The sequence below is a fragment of the Sinohyriopsis cumingii genome, chromosome 8 (genome assembly GCF_028554795.1).
Source record: "Sinohyriopsis cumingii isolate HCF-2022 chromosome 8, ASM2855479v2, whole genome shotgun sequence".
In the NCBI taxonomy this organism is placed as follows: Eukaryota; Metazoa; Mollusca; class Bivalvia; order Unionida; family Unionidae; genus Sinohyriopsis; species Sinohyriopsis cumingii.
The window spans coordinates 114,576,763-114,593,498 of NC_142968.1; the positions used below are offsets into that span (position 1 = coordinate 114,576,763).

General features: G+C 35.4%; 2 long non-coding RNA genes across 2 annotated transcripts; one reads left to right on the plus strand and one right to left on the minus strand.

The window, feature by feature from the left end:
• The first annotated feature begins 9,009 nt into the window (after positions 1-9,009).
• On the plus strand, positions 9,010-12,030 carry LOC149794423 (uncharacterized). Its single transcript, XR_016423027.1, has 2 exons — positions 9,010-9,708; positions 11,033-12,030. It is a non-coding gene; the product is annotated as an uncharacterized LOC149794423 (long non-coding RNA).
• LOC149794424 (uncharacterized) lies at positions 11,238-15,113 on the minus strand. Its single transcript, XR_016423028.1, has 3 exons — positions 12,926-15,113; positions 12,067-12,237; positions 11,238-11,357 (listed from the first exon to the last, which is right to left on the minus strand). It is a non-coding gene; the product is annotated as an uncharacterized LOC149794424 (long non-coding RNA).
• Between the last annotated feature and the right edge of the window lie 1,623 nt (positions 15,114-16,736).

Genomic DNA, 16,736 nt, shown 5'->3' on the forward strand with positions numbered 1-16,736 from the left:
GTTTTATATTCGGATAGCATCGACCACCTCGTATATAAACCTACTCCATAAGGACCACGGTTCCATGTACCCATAAATGAATGCACGTTTTCTTGGGCATGAAGGCCATCTTCTGAATCAGATCTTTGCTAGATGGTCCTCTGAATAATTCGTGTATAAAGTTTAGATTGTACCTCACGGGTTATGAAGAAAAAAAAATTGCTTTAGTACATCTGCTGAGTTGAGAGTCTTAAATTCCCAGTTTCTTATTTATTGTTTAATTTACAAATTACACTTATTCAAAAACTGTCTTATTTGTTAGCGATTTACATGCAAATTTCAGGATGAATATTTAATAACGATTATTATCTTTGCAGGAATCTATTTTGAATACGGCTTATTTTGAAACGAAGTCCCGCACGCACTGCTGTCACCTTTATCGATAATATACGTTCATTATCTCATCGTAAAATATTTTTAAACTACTCACTTATTTAATGGCTATGTCTCTATAATTTTCCTCGCGGATTGGGATTTTCTCTGAAAATTACGTATTTACATGGTGACGATGCACGGAGATACTACGTTGATGACCATAACATTCTCTAGAACGGAAAACACCGGAGACTCCGACTGTCACAGCAGAACGATGCAGATTCATGACAGAGATTGCTTGCACGGAAATTCTCGAGGGCGAAGAAACGGAAATCAAGAGAATTCCTCTTTGAGCAGGGAAGAAAGACGACGACGCAGGCGTGCTACTCAAAAATATCGTACTGCGCATGCGACAAGGGAGAGAATTAGAGTTGAGGCGTTTAATGTTGCCTTTGCGGAGTTACGAAAACTCTTGCCAACATTACCACCAGACAAGAAGCTATCGAAGATTGAGATATTAAGACTAGCAATATGCTACATTTCCTATCTGAATCACGTGTTGGAGCTGAATTAAAGCATATGCCTTAGCAAGAGAAAGATAAGACATTATTTTGTTCGCTTTCGTCGAAAGGTGGTTCGCACAAGGTCTCACCGAGTTCCTTTTCAATGAACGTGAGAGAATGAGATATTTTTGTGGCTAAAAGGTATTCAGTCATTCCATGCGGGACTATATTGGAAACAAACATATATAGATGTGTTAATTATGGACCTACAACGAGTGCTGATCTCTAAACCAAACGGTGAATTATTGTAATGTTTTGTGAAACCAGGTTCAACCTGTACCACTTTGTGAGGATATCGGAGTTCTAGTTTCAGCCGGAGTTTTCGAAAAGAGTAACGTTAGACGTTACCACCTCCTCTATATATAATATTAACATGTATGCCAATCAAATATAATGGCAAAATAAAAGTGAATCTGTTTTGCATATAACTCACTGTGTATATTTCGTGTGAAAGAACAAACTATGGAAGTAGTACAATATTGACAATGATGTGTTCTCAATATAACCCGCAAACAGTTATGATAAAATTATGTAATACAGTTATGATAAAATTATGTCTGACAGGTATGATAAATTATGTCTCACTTTGACATGGATTCATATTAAGTGTATTTTATTTATTTGATAAAATTGCATGACTGTTATTTTTCATTTTGATATTGCTCATTTCGACTTTAATATAAAGACCACTTGGGTGGACAATAATATGTGCATGAAATGAATAATGGTAAGTATACACATGTTCAAAATGCAGAAGAGGTTCACCAAATCATACATATCGATTAATATTTTTGTGTCGGTGAACGCCAGGGCACTTCTTACAAGAAGATCGCTGTCTGTGTTTATTGTATTGTACTTAGTAATTCTAGACTACACAAATTGTACTTAGGTAAGTCTAGACTACACAAATTGTACTTAGGTAAGTCTAGACTACACAAATTGGTATCTATATATTAATACACTCTATATTTTCGCCTTCAATGCAGTTATCAAAAGTTTCTTTAGATATTACTTTGCCTTTAATTTCTACAATATTGCATGCAAAATATAAGATTGGAATTTTACAATTTAAAAATACTCAGTTCATGAAATATTGTCCATACGTGTAGGAGAGAGAGAGAGAGAGAGAGATTAATGCACAATGTGACAATCCTTATTTGTAAAGAATATATATATATATATATATATATATATATATATATATATATATATATATATATATATATATATATAATTTTCATCTGAAATATCTAAGATCACTTATGCATTCTTTCGCGCAAGTTATAAAAATGTATTTTCAGGTTCTGTCATAAGTGTCATTTGGCTTTTGTAACTCCCCCAGTCTTTTATTGTACGAATCTCTTTAACTATGTTATAACGACGATTGATTGTGAACTTTATCTGCCTTGTGTAAGTTCATTAACTTCAATTATGCCGATTTTTAAAATGTTTTAAAATATTCATAGATGTTTCTTAGTGAAGTACTCGTATAAAATAAAATTGTATTATCTGTCAACCAGCGTTTACTTGGCAAACCAATGCATGCACACGTGCTGAATAAAGGTTAGTGTTAGGACTGGTCGGCCTGGTGTCAGGATAATATGACTGAGTGGGACATGATGCTACTTGGCTGCGGCATGATTCCCTCGTGCTAGACATAACTATAAAATGCCACATTTCAGACAGTGTAGCGATATGACTGATAAATTGTTAAAGCTACGTTAGAAATCCAAATCTCTCTTTCTCTCTCTCTCTCTCTCTCTCTCTCTCTCTTTCTCTCTCTCTCTCTTTCTCTCTCTCTCTCTCTAATAACAGTCAATTGATCCCTTGTTGTTTGTTGATTCTTGTCACCTTCTTTAATATTTATCTGTGAAAACTAACTGCATAAGTATCTGCGCAAATTTAAAGTTAGGTTTTTTACTACTCGTTGCAAAAAGAAATTAAAAAGGGCGTTGAAAGGTTTTGTTTTGACTTTTTCTGCGTTTGTTTTTTGTTTACAAAGTTATTCGACCAAGGTAGAGATTTCTTCAGTACATATATAAACCCTATAACTACAATATCATCGCGTTTTGTGAATAAATTAAAGGTTATACATTTTGATTAGCGGACAGTTTTCAACTTCAAAGCATTCTGAAGAATGCTTAGAATTAGACAAGGTGCCAATAGGTTTACTAATAATTTAAAACGTAGTGACTAAAACCTGCTTTTGGAAGATTTAAAAAATATGTGCATGCCAAAATATTTTGTCTTCACTTTCAAAATTTCTAAGTTTTAAGCCGAATACTTAAATTAACAAATTAAAAGACATATAGAACTTCCTAAAAATCTCAAATAAGCGGGTGTAGGAAATCCTGGTCATTTTAATTAATTGTTTAAAAATGACTGCAAGTGTCTTTCTTGAAAGGAAACTGCGGTAGCTATGTTGGTAGAGAATCGGTCTTATAAGGAGGCTGTTCGAACCAAAACTCATCTTTATTTCATGGTTGTCATTCGCTTAAAAAGAAACTATATATGTCGAAGTTTCGAGTCATAGTTAAACTCGTTATTCGAATTGTCATAAAATCCAAACATGACTCCATTTTACCAACACAAGTCCTTAACGCCAGTCAAGTAATACAATTTACATTATATTAAAATTTTAGCTAATCAAATTATTGTAGTCTAGGCTTACGTTGAAATCCAGACTAAAATGTTGTTCGTCATAATCCAGGGCTCATTGAATGTGATTCAAATCTGGATTAAGTCGGCCAATTAAATGTCTCAAGTCTAAATCGTTACAACATGATGGTAAAACTGAGCTCTCAAAGACTTCAGCAAAACGTTGTAACCAACGCGGTATACTTATAATTATGACAGCAACACACGATACTGGTACGTTCAAGGCTATTATTCTAATGTAATAAGGACAAACCGAGCAGTGACTGAATCGCTGAAATAGTCGAACAATTTATTACATACTTCATATAATTTTCCTATAGTATGTGCAGTTTTATATTTTTTATATCAAAACGTGTTTCATATTACTTTATGTGATTCTGATTGGTCCAAACAAGTCCACGAAGTTCTTGCGAAGTATTCTGTTTACTGATATGGCTGCGATCGTGGGAAAACTTTATAAACTCTGCCTTCCGGATTTTTTTTTTTTTTGTTGCTCTCAATGAACGTTTTGGTTGAGAAATTTTTCGTATCGACTCAAGAAAGGAAATGGTGGGGGTAGGTGGGACTGTTTCTTCTGTCTGAATATGGCCAAGTTACCACAACATGGGTTTTTGTGTAATGAATAACAATATCATCATGTGAAAAATGGTGTGATCTCCAATACGTGAACAACAACTAGTTGTAACACTAAGAGTATGTCTTATTTGATAGCGGGTGTGTGGGGTGGGAGAAGGGGCGGGATATCTGTAAAATATAAGCCACCCTATATATAAGCATCGTTTGCATGTTAACTTACAGAAGTAAATGAACTCACCTTTGTTCAGTTAAGAATGTGGACATAAACCGGTCTCCCATCTGGACAGAACTTGATCCAACAACATAATTACGCGGTAAAAAATGATGCAAATCCGACTCAAAGAGAAACTTGTTTATATGTTCTGTACAGTCTATAGTTACAAATATCCGGTCACAAATAATACAGTGAATATGGGAATTGTTGCATACAGTAACCTTCTTTTCACAGAAATATCGCAACAGTGTAATGTTTAGCTGTGAAAGTGAAATTTTAAGGTGAACATGGACTCTAACCGGTACTGTATACATTATTAAACAACGTGACATCATACGCGTCGAACATTTTTTTTATAAAATGTTCTGCTTATTCGGTTGGATACTTGTTCTTTGATTTAAAGTTGTATAAAAGTATAGTCTGCGTTCACTAGTTCAACTTTGGAAGCTTCTGTGTATCCTTACGAACATCAAACTCGTTTTTTCCGCGTGTTCCGAACAATACACGTGTGCAGCTTTGTGTATGTATTACATCCAAAATGGAATTATTCTGCTGATATAACATAAATGAAATTATTATGTTGATTCACCTGTAGCGTTTTACTCATTCTGATACCGCTTCGGTGGCCTAGTGGTTAGAGCGTCCGCCTCGGATGCGGGAGGTCGTGGGTTAGATCCCCGGCTGCGTCATACAAAAGGCTTACAAAAATGGCACTAACAGCTGCCTCGCATGGCTCTTAACATTAAGAGGTTAGCGTTAGGACTGGTCGGCCTGGAGTCAGGATAATGTCATAATGCCCCAGTGCTAGACATCGCTATAAACTGTCACACTGCAGACATCGTAGCGATATGACTGAAAAATTGTTAAAGCTACGTTTAAAATCCAAATCACACACAGTACAACAACAAACAGAGACCGGCAGAAATATGTCGACTTGAATTACAAGAGGGGTTACCTTTCACTAAAATAAAGCTTTGCAGAACATAGGTAACGACAGCTTTGTCATATATACAAAAGGAAAACCAACCCTTCTCCCTCATGGGTGTTTAGAATTCGGAGGAAAATAAATCGAAGTAGATGAAGACCCCTCCCATGTTGAAAGGCAGGTAGCGAAAAAGTTAATTTGTATTCATGTTATAGATCTGCCCATCGAGGTTCCTAGTGAGGAAATGGTTAAACAAATTATCAACCAGCCACCAGATATTGGAAAAACCCAAAGGATAACAACACATAAGGGATTACATAAGATCCTCACAGGCATTCGAATTTATACTATTGCAACGGATGATGCTCCGAAAGTAATCACTTTTCCTATTTCAAGCGTTTCCACAATAAAACCTGGCAGCATGGTTAAATCCAACAGAGACCTTGTAGAAGCTGCGGAAAGGCAAACCCTATGGCTTGAGACAGCACCGCCAAGCTTGGTTAGACAACACTGATAGTTCTGCAGAATTGGTGCCCAATAATGTGATCATAGTGGAGGTTACAGAGGAGTGATTATGAGGAAGTAGAGACTATCCTGCAAATAGATTTTAACGAGGAGGAGGCACATGGAAATCAAGCGAGGGACTCGAACCGCACTTTCTCTCAGCTTCTCTTTAGAGAAGCCAATCTTCGCTTTCTAGAACAGTGGAATAATTAGTGACAAAAAGAAGAGAATCCATGAAAACTAAAAGGAGAGAAAGAGACAAAAATCAAGAAAATAGAACAAAACGGAAAAAGAAACAACCATGAAGTTAAAAAAAAAAAACAACCTAAAAGAACATAGCTCACAAGATATAGAACCAGAGAGTACAGGAATCCGAGAGAAATTACCCTGATGCCTTCAGGAAGTGACTTGGAAGGAAGAAGCTTAAGTGTAGAGCACATTTCTTTAAGAGAAATGAACAAAAAAGAAGTAATACCCTCTGGAAATGAACGGTATAGACAGGAAAAAATCAACACCAGTCAAGTAATGCGTATGGTAGAGCGTTCTTATTTAATTTGTAAAGATTAGATCAATATAGCCATGAGACGGTATTAATACACGACTTAGAACAAAACAAGCAAGATATCGCACGTGGTATGTGTCATGATTATTAGAATAAAAACATTATACTCTGAAGAATGGCACAAATTAGAAATTAATACAAGTCATATGACTATTATAAATACAAGCCTTCTATAAATTATAATCCTATAGATTAAAGAAAAATAGATACAATTTTTTTTTGAAAAATAAGTTATTATATTTCTTCAGGAAACACTATGTCGAGTGATCTAAGATAACATGTAGGGAGGAAACGATTTTTGCAATAAAAAAAATCAGGCATAGAGATTTTAACAGGAAAAAATGAGGCAAATAAAAGTGAAATTTACAAATACTAAAGAAAAATTCAAGTGGAGACTAATTCAGGGAAACATTAATAAATAACATTTTACAAATGTGCATTTAAATATGGACACTTTAAGTCAAGTATATCAATAATGATGTGAAACATTACTTTATATAAAACATACTATTAGCAGGCGATTTTAATCGTAAAGAAAAAGATATAGAAGAACAGTTTTAAACGGAACGATGAGATCATTTTAAAGATTAGAACATAAAGAATTTAATTGAAATCAAATAAGTTTATGCATATATATCGATGATAACAGATAGACAAAAAAGAACAAACACTCGTCTTTGGTACCATACTATATAATATATCCAGTATTAACGTCTGTCTGTCTGTCTGTCTGTCTGTCTCTCTCTCTCTCTCTATATATATATATATATATAAATATATATAAGGCGGATTGATTCCCCATTGTGGGTTAAATAAACAAACAGACAAATGCATACAAGTCCTACACGAAGTAAATAACGGGTCATTAAACATGTTGAAACTAAGACATATATTGTTACTGAAAACAGTTTTTCAGTCAGTGTTAAAAATGCACGCAGACTTTAGGTTTCATATAAACAGTGACGTAAAAATTCATCATGTGATCCAGTCAAAGGGTATGTTCGTGTCCATGAATAAAATTCATAATGGCTACCTCTGAAAAGGCCATTGATACTACGACTGACTCAACTCAAACTCACTCGAACTCAGAGTTTTATGATTTCCAGTCCTTTACTCACTGTTTTAAAACTTCTATTCGGGGTAATGCTGTTTGCTAAATCTCCCCTTGGCCCGATTTCATTAAACTTCGCAACTTGGCGAAAGAACAATATTCGCATTTAACGGTCTGATTATTGATAAACTACGAATGAATCCTTTGTCTTCAAGCAAGCTAGTCAATTTTTGACTTAAATCTGCATTCCGTCCCAAAACCGATTTTCAAACAATGTTACGAGCCTGGAATTTATACAGCACATTTAAACCAAAAACGATAGACATGCCACTAAAATGCATCCAAATTGTCAAATATGTTTTCTTTACATTTTTGAAAACCATGGTGTTGTGGTGTAATAAATTAGATTAATCTAGATTCGAACTTTTACTGACATCTCTAAATAACATATATATATATATATATATACTATGTTCATATTCTCTCGAGTTTTGTATTGGTCATATTACACTTTTTTCAAAGGTAGTCCATATTTTAAGTCAGACACCAATAGTTTTATATCGACAGTAGGACTGCGAGAGCACGTGCTCTCAACACATTGATTTACCACCCCTTGAGTTAATTATGGGTTGAATTTTGTACAGATGCTCGTGCTACAGTGACCTCGTGACCACTTTGTTGACATCGTGACACGCGTGCGTGACGAACAATTTACAGGGAACACCCCTGTTAAAGCTAAATCGCCTGCACGACGTTTTAGATCGCGGCTTGAACGCCACCCTCGCCTTCCTTGTCAAGACTCTTGATTAGTATTAAAATAATTATACCACTGTTCATCGCGAGAAACAAAATAATGCCGTGCCATTATCTCCTATTTTGCTGTTGTTGAGTGAATGGATCTGTAACATTAGACCTTACAACTGACGTATAAAGCTGTTACATAGTGCCAAACTGGAGTAGAATACGTACACCTAATGCTAAAAGCAACAATCGAAGTTTTCTTAAACAAGAACTATCTATGCTTATCAATAAGAGTGACAGTAACAGCGGATGGTATGATGTCCCCCTCCATGAATCTGACAAGCGTATTTAGGAATAGAAGCAATTGACATATTGTAGTAAATATACATATATACGTTTTTGTCTAGATCTTTGAATATCAAAATTCTCACTGATAACATACATATATAGCATAGTCATGAGTTGCGGGTTTTTACATATTAAACAAATTACATAATGATAGTTGGGGTGGCCAAATGGTCTAAGGCGCTCTCCTTTACAGATCCCTGACATTTCACTCGTTATCCACTTGGATTAGAGTCTCAGACTCGGCCAACGTGGGGATGTGAAAAAGCTTGCCAGTGGTTTCTGATTGGTCAGTGTTTCTTCACGGTTGTTTTGTTCCCCGAGTTTTTCCTTCACCAAATATATAGGGACTATCATGTGCTGAAGAAATGGAGTTAAAACAATAAACCACAGGTTTTATTTAATTAACTTTGATTAATCATATATATTAATATATTAATCATTCATATATATGGGTCTTTCTGCCTTTCTTTCTGTGTCTCAGGCTTGCAATACAAGAGGCAACGAGTACGAAAATCGCGGCTGAATCCCAATATTTTTTTTACAAACACTTTTTGGTATTTTTATGTTCAAACTCTCTTTTAAACTCGCTCATCACACTTTTTATAATGTTTTTTTTTTTATTTTTCATTCCAGTCATTGGACGGGTAATTAACCTAGTTAATTAGTATTTGATTAATCAAAGGCAAATCGTTTGAAATTTGCGAGATCGCCAGTTTAAAGCAAACCTAACGAGAAAGAGACATAGCACATAATGTCAGAACCTGCTTTCGATGTCGGCATTAGATATGATGTGGTCTCTCGGGCAAAATAAACAGTAATATCTTGTACTTGAGACATAGCGGGGATTCATGTTACGCCGTAGGTTTACATAATACGTCACTACAGACCCAACAGAAAGTTAAAGTGCCACAACAGTGTATCTACATTTATTCAATTCATTTCTTGGTGAAAGAGATTATATATTCAAAACACGAATGTAAAAAATCCGATTGAAAAATTTTCAGTAATAACTGCTTGGGAGCCTACCTAACATCGCGTTTGCACCTGTTTACGATAATAACCGAATGCAACCGCCGACCACTTCCGGTATTTAGTGAAAACAAGGCGTGACGTCACATTATGAACACATTGTAAACAAAGGCTCCGTTGGTATCGTCACCCATATGAAGATGATGAAGAAGAAAGACAAGATAGATTGACGGACAATTCATGGTAATTGTTTTCTGAATACGTGTACGGCCTAAGTTACGATAAATATGTGTATCCGACGATACTGAGAGTCTCCTGTTCCTTTACAAATCTGGATTTTTTCTCACCTGTAATAAAGGCTGCACAAGTGTATAGCATTTTATGGGTAGAGACGTATCTATACGTTGATAAGTAAAAGGTACATCGGATCACAGTTGTAAGCTTTGAAAACCCGTGAACAAGTTGATATGATTTAGAAGTACTTAAGATTTCAAGGAGAGGAGGGCCGCTTTGGCACAACTATTGAAATAGGCAGGATATTATTACCCTTATGACATTAAAATTGAATTCATATTCTGTACGCTGTATTATAAGTTAAAGTTTCGAATTTCTCATATGTATAGTTGATTTTGATAAACTATGAAATAAACATTTTTTGTCTGTGGTAAGCATCTGTTTGCAACTTCTATTTTCTTTCATATCTAATTTAATTTTACAGTGCTGTACTAAACGTTTTATCTGTTCCTGACTTTAGTCAGTTTGTGTCATTGTACTGTGCTACTGATGTGTTCATAAATATGAGATTAAATTTGACAAGCACAGCACTATGCATTAAAGAAGAAAACTCTGTTTTATGTGTAATTGTGAACATTGTTTGGTAATGCCTACAGCAAAGGAATGTGTATGTTGTTGTGACATAGAGAAGGTCACAAGTATCCGCAATGGATACCAGAGGATACAGTGTATAGCACACCATGGGGATACAGTGTATAGCACACCATGGGGATACAGTGTATAGCACACCATCCAGGGTTCATTGCAGTTTGTCTTGACATCCATGTTTTAAAAGTTGCATACTACCAGTAAAGACCACAATTTGGAGAACATCCAGAACAAGGAAATGTTCTTTTGTTTTCATAAATTTTGCTTTCATGATCTATGCATGACAGCATAGTATTGGGGTTATTAATACAGCAAATAAATAAACCACTTTCTCAAGTCATTTTATGACATCTTCTTGGATTGAACCCATGTTCTGGAGGCCTACACTGTCTAACCTTTATACCAGTGATACTGATGAATCATGCCAAAAAACAATACATATACATTTACAAATATTGTTTTATTTCATTTTTTGTGTCACAAAATAAGATGGTTTTATATATATATATATATATATATATATATATATATATATTGGAATCATTTAACTTTATTGATATACAAAATAATGATAAATCACACTGGGCCACTACTAATACTATCTACTAAAACTTTTGATTTCCAAATTTGATCTAATGCATTAAGCATATTTTATTTCAACTCAGTTTTCAAATTATTATTTCAGAAGACATCGGTATACAGCATATAGACAATTTGCTCGGTGGTGTTGGCACTTCTTGGGCAAGGAAGTGAGGGTCATCATTTTATCATGTGTTGTTCAGAGGATCCGTATTGCCTTTCCTGATCAAAACCTGAACTACACTGGCTTTCATTAGGCTGACAGCAATTAAACCTGCTAAGAAGATTTTGAGTAGCAATATCCTTGTCAGGCCTCTGATACAGACTACATAATGGTGGTGATACGTCTACCATTAGTTTTACTCCTTCATCATTCATGTGAGACACCTGTCCAATTGTGAATGCTGTTTTCATCAGACATTCAACATAATCTGCAAATTAAATTTAAAATGCATTGTATTGTACAAGCCAAAAACTGCAACCTTTTGTTGAAGTTAATACATGAATTAAAAGTATTTGTCGTTACAATTGTTTGCATGTTTTTATTATTTTACCACAGGGAAAATTCATGACCTTTAAAATTAAAGGAGTGTCAACTTTAACAAATATTTTGCCTTTACTGTTTGAATTTAATAATTTAAAAAAATAATATACGTACTTACACTTGGCACAACAGTGTTTATGTTTCTAAGTGATATATGCCTTTATGTTCATTAATTACTAATGTATATTTTTGCCATACGTTGAGTCAACAAGGATTTTCCTGACAGGGTATTCTCCTTTCTTGTACTTTGGATACAGTATTTTATATCTGGCTCTCACATCCTTAGTGCATGCTTTCTCTCTTTGGCTGTTTTCATTAAAATGCAATGCAGCTAGCTAAAGCGTATTTCAAAGTAAATAAAGATGCAAAATACAGTATATAATTCTATCAGAATACAGATAATTTATTTGTATAGATACTTTATTTGCAAACATTCCAAAACACTAAAAACTGTTATTCCATTTTACATTGTAGGATATCAAAAGATCAGATCTTGATATCTATGATTTAATTTGAATATGAATATACTGGACTATAAATAAAACACTGAAAAACCTGAATCAGAATTTTTGTGTGTGCAATAATTTAAAATTTACCTTGAAAGCATTCCATGATAGGAGAAACCAATCATCTTTGGTGCAAAATAATTGATCACAGAGTTGTATCCCTCCAATGCTGAAGCTTGTTGTCCAGATAACAGCATTGGTACATATTTTCTCATTTGTCTGCTGTCACAATCTCTTCAAGCTTATCAAATACTTTAGATCCTATAAGTTATAAAATATATTCATCAAAGCTTGGTTTTATGCTATCTTGCATGAAAATTAAAGTGTGCATTAACAAAAATGTGTCTAAATTCAATAAATTACTAGACCAATACAGTTAAATCAAAGTCACATACCTATATGACATGTGCTCCATAAGATGCTTTTGCATACCAAATATCATTGATCAATAAGAAATATATCTACTAATTGAAAAACTTGATGGACTTAAATGATTGTTGCCAAGATACGACTGAATAATTGTTGAACATAACAACACCACCACTGAAAAAATCATAACACAATATTGTAAAATTTCTACTACATTTTGTGTTATTCTGATTTTTATTCATTGCGGATGGGAAAATAAACCTCGTCATGTTTATAAATATCCATATGTAATCTGATTCACACATTTGTCAGACAATGAAAAATATATGTAGGCCTTCTAAATCTACCAGCAGAAAGATTTTTCTATTCACATGGTCAAACAAAGTTGAAGGCAACATGAAAATTGTGACTATTTATCCACTGTTTATATCTCAGTTCTTGATTGATTAGATATTTAATGCATTTATTTTGAAAACTATGAAAGAACGTTCTACAGGGTAGAAATGGAAATGTTGCAGTGACTGATCTGCTGAATATCATATATATATATATAATATGGTACATGTCATTAAAAACTCACCCTTGCAACTTCTCTCTTTGAATAGCCGCTTCTTACTTTCTTTGGTGGTGACACTTAACAAGTTACTTCCTCTGATGGTGTGGCGTTCTGTCGTATTGGGGTGGGGTTCTCCCAATATAATTTAATTAAATTAAATTGAAAGTTCCACCCTGGCTCGTTAGGTTAGAAAGTTAAATTAGTGATGATGTAGATTTACAGCTCTGAGCCCCCAGTCAGCAATGCTGACGGTTAAATTATAGAGAACACAAAGATGAAATTCAATCAATAACAATTTAATAAATGTGATAATTTAAAAACGATAACTTCCAATCACTCGTCTTTCCCTCGACCAAGTGACAGCCTAATTCATCCCGTGATTTACAGTGTGAGTTCGATTTTCCCCCTGTCCTTGCATCTACTCATCTATTTCTTCCCGCTGATTCTTCCTTCTTTCCATTCCTCTAACTCCTTCTTTGTCTCTGTTTCCTCTCTACTATCTCCTCCAGCTTCGCTCCAGACTTCAACTTCTCCTTTCTTCTCCCTTCCCTCTCTATTATCTCCTCCAATTCCACTCCCAGATTTCAACTCCACCCTCTTCTCCTTCTCTCCTTTCCTCCGTCTCTCTATCCGAGACAATGGGACCAAACTTTAACTGGTCTGTCCCTCAAAGCTTCCTGTGAAAAACCACAAGGCGTTAACAAATGTTTAATCGAACCTCACCTCACACTATAACGACAATTAACCATCAGACAGCTGTCACTGTTTCGGCCACGCATGCATACACATCGAAATTCCCACACACTTCTTGCAGGGTAAACAATGGCGTAATAACACAGTATCAGCGAATTGTTATACAGACATCAATACATTGCGTCACGTCAGTATATACACATATATATTTAATCTCATCGTACTACAATCTGACAAAATCAGACGCATGTCTGTACATTACAAATATTCAACAATGGCAAAATCTATAATCATATGAACATATGTGTTAGTCTACTATAAAATACCCACATAGTAAATTACAATATTAACTCTTATGACGGCTGGCAAGCTATATAATTCTTTACAAATATCAACTCATTTCTTCAAAATATGCAAACATATTAACAAAACAAAGTAATTCTTCATACTACGATTCTAGTACTAATAAAGTATACATACGACCTACAATTAAAATGCAGTCGCATTCCACAAAGACCGAACAAATATCTACTGACCTTTTGAAGCTTTCTGTACTTAGACCTTCCCGCTCTAAGATTTTCCCGCCAATAACGAATGGCTATTCGGAGTTACGCTAACCTCTTCTCTGGGTAATTTCTCTCAGCGAACTAACTTTTGCCGGAAAACGCAAGGATATCATTCTACCCAAATCAAGGTCTCCCTCCTATCTCGATTCTGATTGGGTGGCGCTGTGCCCCTGTCCAATCGTCTTAGCGGCCAGTTCAACCTGTCTGTCTGTTTGCAGGGGAAAGAAGTTAGGACACTCCCACTTCTTCAGGCAATTTCTTTTGATCTTGGAAACATTTCGACACCTAGGTGATAATTGGCTGTCTGTGACTTCGCAACTCCAATGTCCGGTCCGTCGATTCTAGCCACAACAATCTTACGTAACGGATTAGTGCTAGCCTTCAGCAATGTTCGACATCAAACAATGACCCGTCAGAATTGCCTTGATTATACATGTTTCAAACTGGGCTACTCTGGGTCGGGGTAAACATGACAGATGGTGACAACATTTCAAGCCTACACAGTTGATGCTTTGGTGTTGAAGTTTCTGATACATTTGCAGTTACCTTGGCTTGGTTGTCAGTTTCCTTCACTCAGTGGAATGACGGAGCAGCAGCATCATTGAGTTTGACTTTCTTTGGTGCCCTACCCATATGCACAACATCAAATCTTTACCTAAATCTAGTAAATGGGAAGCATTCTGGTGTGAAATGAAAGAGGTAGAGGGCAGAAAACTCAGTCAAACCATCACAGTTTGCTCTTTTGATTGTTACAAAATCTGTCCACCTGCGACGAAGTGCTTGGCTTTTCGGAAAGGAATGCATGGAAAACCCATCAGCATTTGAATTCCAACAATTTGCTGTAACACACCTGACCCAGCTGCCCTTGCTTGTACCTCCACGATCTCCTCTTGTCATGACTGTGATGATAAAACTTTTCAAACTAGCGAATATGGAACGGAACAAGTGCTTTGTTTATGTTTCGATAGAAACGGAAGTAATGTGCGTGTTCAAAATATGACGTCAGGCGATCTACACGCTCCGGAAATAACCGAGCGATAAAATTGGTCCGATGTGTATTATTTTCGAAAACACACCTGAGCGTATTTCTCAGTTATTATGGCGAACTTTTTCATTGTTTTTTTTTATACCGCTTCCAGACTTGATTTTCTATTAAAAAATTATTGAATTGTATTTACTTTATCGACACTGGTATGGCACTTTAACACTGAGGCGAAAAAGATTACATCAGTGCCATCAAGAGTACATTTTATGCATTGTTGCATAGATAGACGTTGTTGACCTCAAAATGGCACATACTATTTTTTATTAGAAGTTGTTGACATCAAATGGGATCCTTTGGTCTCAGATGGGAATTTAACAATGAGGTTACATATTTTGCATTGCATTGATAAACGTTAGCGACCTCAATAGTGTAGTCTTTAATGGCAATTTACAAACTCAGTTACATCGACACATTGTTAGATATTGTTGATTTCAAATGGTTACACTACGGCATCAAGCTAAATTTTTATGCCACTCTTTTAAAATCACCTCTTCTGAGATGAGAGTCCATACCTTCCGGATCCTTTTCCAAGTTATCTTCCAGACTCCTTTGTTCCTAGCAAGGAACATTGATTTAACAAAAATGACACTGTTCTCTAGTAAGTTGTGTGATTCTTTAAGCCAAGTGACGAGTGAAACAGGAGACTACGTATTATTCTTTTGCTGATCATCTTGACAAAATGACAGTATTTTTTCTCCTAGATTTTTATCTTCTTCGCCTGTGGTCTGTGTCACGGAATTGTATAAATCCCTTTATTTATTAAATACATGTACTCTGGTTTCGTTTTCTGTGTACAACGATACCCGAGGGTGATTTATGTATATTGTACAATATTTCGAAACAGTGAGTTCGGTTCATCCTATGCCACACATGCGAAGTGCTTTCGATGGGGAAAAAGCGATATTCATCAAGCGCACAGACGATGTAGGGCTACATTGTCTGTGTATAAATGCCTCACCGTAGGACGAAATCTTTACGGAACGTCTTGTCAGTGAACAGCCTATTAAGGACTTGCAAATCTTTAGCTGTAGAGGTATGTGAGTTATTTATTAATTTCTTATACCTATTGTACTACCACGTTTATTTTTGTATAGTTTCTATGTAACTACGGCTTACATATATTTTATATTCTTGTATGTGACTTAACAGGAGATATATATTAGCAATAAAGTTGCATTTTTTAAAGAAACGTTTAGTACCATAGGATTCGTATCGGACACAGGTAGGTTCATCTGAGAACCTGTTTATTGCTATGTAATGTTGTGCTGATAATGTAATTTGGATAGCTTACCGTATATAACGTCATTACGTTTGATCGTTTATCCCCGTGTCATTCTTAGTACACGGTCTTCGATTTAATTTCAGCTGACCAGAGTCGAAGGGGTACCAGCTGTAGAGATGACCATAGAAGTTGACAAAATATCAACTGTAAAGCTGATCATAGCAGCCGAAGAGCTGATTGAACAGTGCGTTGCTGGTAGAGTAGCAGATGATCGGGCGTTGCTGACCAATTGGTGGGTGCTTATTGCTT